Source organism: Ovis canadensis, chromosome 9 (genome assembly GCF_042477335.2).
Source record: "Ovis canadensis isolate MfBH-ARS-UI-01 breed Bighorn chromosome 9, ARS-UI_OviCan_v2, whole genome shotgun sequence".
In the NCBI taxonomy this organism is placed as follows: domain Eukaryota; kingdom Metazoa; phylum Chordata; class Mammalia; order Artiodactyla; family Bovidae; genus Ovis; species Ovis canadensis.
This window is the reverse complement of record NC_091253.1, coordinates 84,703,646-84,712,097: the sequence shown is the minus strand read 5'-3', so window position 1 is coordinate 84,712,097 and position 8,452 is coordinate 84,703,646.

Here is an 8,452-nt window from a genome sequence, read left to right as displayed (position 1 = left end):
TGAACTGAACTGAAAAATCAATTAGAGCCAGCTTAGGTAAATAAATAAATAATATTGTTTTTGGTAGGGGAGGATCCCAGGAAAAGTTGACCAGTGAAATTTCAGAAGGAGCAGAAATTAGGAATCCAAGTAGCAGGGCATTCTTGTGGACTTCCTAGAAACTGCCACTTACTTAACTCAGCTGCAGCAAACCCTAGAGCCTGGGTCTCTTGGTTCGAACTTCTGAATTTCTAAGAGAGAGAATTTGACTTGCTCAGCTCAGGCCAGGTTCCTATGCCCACCCACACCCCCACCCCGCCCCCACCCCCACCCTGCTCTGCTGGATTGAGGGGCAGGATCTACAATATGAACAGGGCTCATGCATCAGGACTACCTCAAAGGAAAGGGAATCAGCGATGGGGGGAGATGAGGAGTTGAGTGGGCACCCCCTTACCCAGAGGGGTCCAGCAAGATTGACAAATGGGATCAGGCAATGGAAAAATAGATCTTATAATTTTTTTATCAAAAATAATTTAGCTATTTTTCAGTTTTAATAAATTGCATTATATGGACGTAATAAATGCAAATCAGATGTAGCACAGGTCATTCAGGTGACATCATCTAAAGTCAAGTTGTGGACCCAGGTGGTAATTCAGGGAGTCCAGGTAGTAGCTGTGTAGTGCGGGGTTTCACTACTCTGGTGATCCTACCTGTGGTGGGGATGATGGGGTGGGGGAACCCATGTCTGGGGATACCACCTAAAATATTACTTTCTAAATTATAAAGGTATTGTGGAAGTTAAAGAAAACTTAGGAGGAAAATTTTGCCCACAATCCTACTACCTTAATTCCATCATTCTCTTGTCACTTAAATTGCCATCAGAATGTTTATACAACTTTTTAATCTTTTTTCATTATCATGAGCATTTTTATGAGTGCATAGTCTTCACAACCATGGTCTTTAATAGCAACATACCAAGTATGTACTTTGTATAAAATAAACAGACTTGGCCTGAAGGGAAGCAGACATTTTTGTTAAGAAAATACTGATCTGTATGAAAAAATTCCTAAATCTGATGCCAGCAGCCAACCAACCTGCTTTCTAAGGATCACCTTTTCCTGAAATCTTTATGTCCAAGATCTTCCTGTCTGTCCTACTGTGGGATTTCAGATCTGTTGCTCCCAGGAAGGAGTGTGCAAGGCAGAGAATGCAAAGTTGGTGAGCAGGTCCGAGATGTTTAGTCCATGCTGATATCTGGACATTTAGAAGGGTGGTTCTCAAATAAGGCATTTCCCTCCACCCACCTACTCACCCAGCGGACATTTGCCAACGTCCGGAGACATTTTGTTGCCACGACTGGGGCCAGGGGAGGGATGTTGTTAGCATCTAGTGGTCGGAGATGCTGCTAAACATCCTAGGTTGCATAGAACAGTCCTCACAAGAATTATCCCAGCCAAAATATGAGTAATGCCAACGTTGAGAAACTCTGATATAGACTGCACTGGAATTTCTTTTAAAATCTTAATGGACTCTGTAAGTTTTATGCTTTCTGCCTTTGTTTGATTTGGGAGGGATTTGGGGATTTTACTAAAGGTGATGGGAATGAATGACAATGGGTGTGCAAGATACTTGACATATAGCATGGGGCAGGAGATTGCGGGGTCAAGCGTAAAGACTCTGAACAAATCAAGTTGAAATCTTGGCTCACCAAGTAAACCCCCGAGTGCCTGCAAATGGGATGACAATACTTGCCTCCTGGTGCTGAAATAGGGATGAAATTAATGGGTCTAAAGCGCTTAGCACAGGGCCTCCAGAAACAGGGGTGGGGAGGTGGTAGCGATCACTGTGCCCAAGCTCACGGTAAGCCAGCCTCGACACTGCAGCTGCATTTGGTACACTCTTACTTTAGGAAAAAGAGATTTCAAACTTACTTTTATGATCTCGGCTGTGAAGACACAGGCAACGTGTACAAGACACGTGATCTATACGCATTTTGCAGGAAGAACTTCTCAGTTGTCTAATTGAAATCTCTTAACATATTTCCCTCAGCAGTTTTGTCTTCTGAAGAGTTTATTCATTTTCTTGTTAACTTGGAAAATATTTGTTTTCTGACATTCTTTGTTAAGCTCTTTTAATCTACTGAGAATTCAAGAGTGGGCCATGCTGAGATACAGTTAAAGGTTGTCTAAACAAAACTACTGTCCACAGAGGCAACTGAAGTCCCCCGTGCAGTGTAAGAATCTCTCTTGTCTCCATTCTGAGCTGAACGCCTGGTTATCGGAAAGCAGCCATAGGAGAACCCGGTGTGCGTTGGGAGGGTGTGCAACCAGTCCTTTATATCTAGAGCTTGTTTGTGTGTGTCTGAGAACATCTGAGGAGCATTGAACATCCCTCGTGAAAGGCATCCTGGGCTTCCTGGGATGGGCACAGAGTGAGTCCCAGTGCAGGGAAGAGGAGGAGAGGGGAGGAGGGGGAGAAGAGGGAGGGGAAGGAGGGACCAGCCAGGGCAGGGGCCGGTGCTGGAGACTGAAATGGGCCCAGTAGACAGGCAGAGGCGGAGCCTCAGGAGAAGAAAAAGGAGAAGGGGTCCACAGTGTGAGAAATGCTTGAGACAAGAACAAGTATTGGTTCTGGTCAGCTGGGAAGTTGTGGGGAAGCCATGTGCGGGCAGGTGGGTCTGGACTAAGATGGTCTCAGATAAACAAATAAGAAGGCTGAGAGAAAAAGCCGGAAAGGTGGGGGATAAAACCAGGTGTTTTGTTGCCACCAAGGGAAATGGGAGTCTCACGAAGAGGAAGAGAACAGATTCGGTCACATAAGCCAGAGCCTACCCGTGTCCTTGGGGTGTTGGAAGATGTGAGGTGTGGTTGGAAGCCAGGTGGAGTGGGCCGAGGCCAAATGCAGGGAGGCGTCGAGAGGCAAATGCCGACTGCTCTTTCAGATGTTTGTTCGGTTCTGAGTGTGAGGCCAAGCCACTTGCAGGGAGCTGGATATAGTATCCACAGAGCTGTGTCTCCTATGTTGTTGAGTGTGGTGATGGGCTGGTGGGGAAAGAAGCCGAGACAAGACCTGGGATAAAGGTTGGGGAGAGAGAGTAGAGTGAGATGGGGCCAGGTCTAGGTGCCGGTTCTTTAGACGGCCAGATGGGGAGCAAAGATGGCGCAGCCTGTTCATCACACAGAAGCTGACGGCGGGGTCATGCCTCATGACCTCCGCTTCCCCCAGGAAGTAGCAAGAGTGGTCACCTGCCAAGGGAAGGGGGGCCAGGCTTAGGCTGGGTTGTGGAGGGGAACGGGGCAGTGGGGAGGCCCACACATGTGTAGCAGCACCAGGCACCCCACTTGGGGGTCCTCCTCAGCAGTGAGACTGCCATGGACACCCCAGGAGACTCATCCAGCCAGGTTCCTCCTACCCAGTGTTGCGAGGTCCTGGCCTTTCCTATCCATTGCCCTTTAGGAACTGGCACCAGGCTGACCAAGGGGGGTGTGTGTGTGTGTCTGTGTGTGTGTGTCTGTGTGTGTGTGTGTTCATTTTACAAAGCCCGGTCAACAGTCATGGTCTGAAATGAGTTGTCTCACGTGAAAGTTCTCTTTATTTTGATTGAAATCCTGCTTTCCAGATAGTCTGTGTTTTGGGGTCCCAATAACTTCCACAAAACTGTTCTTAGTCTACCTTCCAAAGTCAGACCCATCTAGGTTTGAATCCTGTTTCTGTCCTCACTAACTGTATATCCTTGAGCAGAGTTTTACCTGTTTTCTGCCTCAGTTTTTTTCAGCTGTATAATCAGAATAATAACACTGCCTGAGGGGGTTGTTAAAGGATTGGATGAGAAGGCCTGTAAAGCATTTGGCACACTGTCTGGCGTATGATATGAGATGAATAAACGATTGCCATAATAACAAAATATTAGTGACGGTGCTTGATGTTAATCTTATCAATGTTAATAATAATTACAATCACAGTCCTTCAGACATTTAAAGTCAGCTGTGTTTCCACTAAACTCTTTCCTTCCAGCTGAAAGATCCTCAGGTCTCTTTAACATTTTCTTCCAGGGCAAGGTTCAAACAGCATCTCTGTCAGGTGGTAGTGAGTCCCGTGTCCCCAGAGGAATTCAAGCAGAACATGAAGGGTCACTCTGCGATGACATTGTCAAGGGCCTTGAACTTCTGATTGAGGCTTAAACTGAAAAACCCTAGGGGTCCATGCCAACCCTCTGTCCTTCCTACATTCCGACATAAAGAACAAGGTCAGAAAATAAAGTGTACAGTGAATGCTATTCTGGGTCATAATCATTGTCACATTGTATTTGTCATATTTTAAAATTTGTCACTGTTAACAGTTGTCATTGTCATCATTGTCAAGGCCAGGGTTTGTAATAGAAATACCCGTCTTCTAAACTCAAATTCTTAGAGAGGGTCTGATTAATTTAGAAAACATCAACAGTATCATGTTAGATTCCTAAGGCTGTGATGGTGTGTAAAGCACTACTTTTCTTGATAAAAATAATAGCAACACTTGTATGGTACTTGTTCTTCAGGTTCTGCCTGCTTCACATGTTTTTATTTCCTTTGTCCTCATAAAACATGTGGAAGCTATTGCTGTGACCCTCCTTTGACAGAGGAGAAACTGAGGCTCAAGAGGTTGAGTGACATGCCCAAGGCCACACGGCTGGTGAGTGTGGCAGCCACACTTGAGCCAGAGTGACCTGCTTTCAGAGTCCTTTCTTGACCTCTAAGCCAACAGCCTATCTGCTGAGGATGGAAACCACAAACATATCACCTTGAATTTTTGCATCATTTCCCACAAGAACTCCAGTCACACAAATTCATGTCTTAATTGGAAAGGAGTCTTTGAAATCCCTTTGTCCAGCCCCCATCTTACAGATCAGGACCCTGAGACCCAAGTGAGTCTGGAGACTTCACCTGAGCCCAGGTCTTTTATTCCCAGCACAGGAGTTTTGCTGCCCAAAAAGGTTTTTGTCCCCATCACTTCTCTTCAAGCGGGTGAGGTCAGGAACCTGAGTGGTACTAAGGTCCCTTCTCTGGCCTTGAGGGATGCTGGCAGAGATCAGGGGCACAGAGACTGGCATTTCCAGGCCACAGTCAACAGGCCTTATCTGAATCTTTGAAGAGGAATCAGCCCAGTCCCTGTTAGTCCAAGAGGAGCCCCACAAACTAGACGCCTTATCTCAAAAACAAGGCCTTTCCAGGCCAGGCCAAGGGGCCTTTTTCCTGATCTGCCCCACCTCCATCTGTTTGTGCAGAGATCAAATAAACAGCTTCACCACGAGGGAGGTGTTAGGAGCCAACTGGGAATTCTTTATCAGAGACAAGACTTGATTGGGAACAACTCCGGATGACTAATTATGGCTTCAAGGGGAATTCGCTGAGTGGCTGTAGCAACGGAAGAAGGGCCCTTCCCATGTAAACTGGGCCATCTCACAGCTCTGAGTCTAGCCATTTAATTAGCTCCATAGATAGTTGGATGTTATGGAAGCCAGTGTAGCATGTCAAGTAGACAGCTTTACAATGGCCGTGTGGGGAGCCTTCAGGATCTGGGTTCATGAGTAGCTGACGTCTTGTGCTGTTGAGAGTCTGGGCTCCCCCGGGCTGCTGCCAGAATATCCTCTTAGAGTCTCACTGGGTACCTGTTTTTCCCTTTGACTGGAACTTAGAAAACTCTTTGTTAAGCTCTCAAGATTTTAAAAATTAAAATTTTATTCATTTGATACTTTTTCCAGAATTTTAAAAACACACACAAATGTAGAAAGAAGGGTAATGAAGCCCCATAGACTCAACACTCAGCTTGAACAACTGTCTCATGCTTGTCTCATGCCTCCCCCGACTAAACAACTTTATATTCGTTTGTTCATTTTTGCTGGAGTATTTTAAAGCGAATTCTAGGTGACATATTATTTTACCTGTCAATACTTCAGGATATATCTCTTAGCAATAAGTACTTTCGTAAAAACATTACCTGATATTGTAACCACACCTAACATAACCAAGAATTACTTAATATCATCTAATATCCTGCTGGTAAGATATAATAGCAGTATATCTGGATTCAGTTTGTGCCCAGTTGGTTCAGTTTTCCCCAACTGTCTTTAAAGATGCCTTTTTACAGTTGGTTTATTTGAAGAGAATCCAAACAAGCTCCCCATTTTGCATTTCTTAAACCAGGATAAATCTCTGACAATTCCCCTCCCCAACCCCATTCTCTTTTTCATGCCATTTAGTTGCTCAAAACCCAAGCCACTGTCCTGTACAGCGTCCCGTCCTCTGGGTTTGGCAGCGTCTTTGTGGTGTCATTTAACATTTTCTGTTTCCCCTGCGTTTTCTTGTAAAGTCAATCTAGAGACGTGATTGCAGTCAGGTTCAATTGTTTATTTATTTGCAGGGGTTCTTCCTGGGCAGTTCTGGGCTCCCTCTATTGTGTCACCTCTGGAGACACTTAGGGACCGAAAGACTCGACCTTAGTGAAACCCAGATTGATCAGGGGCTTCAGGAGATACTGGCCTGATCCATCCATTATAGAGCTTCCATCAGTGCCTGAAGAGAAGTCATTCAGTCGCGTCCAACTCTTTGCAAGCCCATGGACTACAGGCTTCCAGGCTCCTCCATCCATGGGATTTTCCAGGCAAGAATACTGGAGTGGGTTGCCATTTCCTCCTCCAATCAATGCCTGAGTCTGTTCTTTTATTAGATGTGACTAGTCAACCAGACTTAATCAACTTTCAAGGAATAAACTCAGTTTCTGTTCCGTTTGTTTCTGACTGCTGCACCAGCTTTCTTTCCTTTGTAATCCTGTGTGCCGTTCTCAATGTTCTGTGCTCCTGTCTGGGACAGGTTTCCCTTAGGAGAGCAGCTCTGACCTCCTGAGCTCTCTGGTTCTGGTGAGCTGGGATCACCGTTTGAGGAGTCTCACTTTACATCCCTCAGACGGTGGCTCAGATGGTAAAGAATCTGCCTGCAATGCAGGACACCTGAGTTTGATCCCTGGGTTGGGAAGATCTCCTGGAAGAGAGCATGACAGCCCATCCCAGAATTCTTGCCTGGAGAATCCCATGGACAGAGGAGCCTGGTGGGCTATAGTCCAAGGGGTTGCAAAGAGTTGGACATGACTGAGTGACTAACACTTTCACTTTACAGTGAAACGAACTCTAGGGCCTCCCCACCAATCCCCAATTAATTCAACTAGAAAATCAACATTTTTGGTTGGTTGATTTCCTTTTCCATTTCCTTCTTCCCCCACTTGGTGATTTTTGATAGATGAAGCGAAGTAATCTCACAGAGTCTGAACACCTGAGTTTCTCATGTCTTGACACCAATTCTCAATCTTCCCGACATCCTAGTGGGTATTCTGTCTAGCCTCACTTTTCAAGTGGAAGGCTGAGATTCTGAGAGACTCAGACTCACACCCTCTGCTCCTAACCCCCATGTTATAGTGTCTCCTAAAGATACACTGGGATCTCTCTCAGGTTTTGTTTGCTTGTTTTCCAAGAATATCCACTCTTGGTCATAGGGCCCAATCTGGAGGTCGGCAGGGCCATAGAGCCAATGAGTCTGGCAGAGAGCCCAGGACTGAGCAGGCACTTAATAATAAAAATTTGTTGAATGAATAAACCAAGTTATTAGTCAGTCTGATCCTTAATTGGTTTGCTTTTAAAAATGGAGATTAAGGACTTCAGTGGGTAAGAATCTGCCTGCCAATTCAGGGAACACGGATTTGATCTCTTGTCCGGGAAGACGCCACATGTCATGGGGCAACTAAGCCCGTGTACGACACCTCCTGAAGCTTGCGTGCTTAGAGCCTGTGCTCCGTAACAAGAGAAGCCACTGCAACGAGAAGCCTGCAACAAAGAGGAGACCCCGCTTGACGCAACAAGGGAAAGTCAGAGCACAACAATGAAGACCCAGCGCAACCAAAATTAGTAAATAAATAAATTTTTGTAAATGAAGATTAAAATGACCTTTGCAGAGTCATTATAAATTTGAATAAGGTGATAGTACAGTAAGTAATTGGTGCAAAGTACATGCTTGGTTACTGAAAATTATTATTAATATTATATGAATAATATAAAAAAAACAGAGAACCCCAAATATCCTTATATTTAGCTTTGGGAGCACCTTACTGACTTAGGCAAAGTTTTACTTTCCTGATTATATTTTGTCTAGCCTAGTGCCACAGAGTCCCTTGGACTTCAAGGAGATCAAACCAGTCAATCCTAAAGGAAGTCAGTCCTGAATATTCATTGGAAGGACCGATGCTAAAGCTGAAGCTCCAATACTTTGGCCACCTGATGTGAAGCACTGACTCATTAAAAAAGACTCCGATGCTGGGAAAGATTGAGGGCGGGAGGAGAAGGGGCCAACAGAGGATGAGATGGTTGGATGGCATCACTGACTCAATGGACATGAGTTTGAGCAAGCTCTGGGAGTTGGTGATGGACAGGGAAGCCAGGCGTGCCACA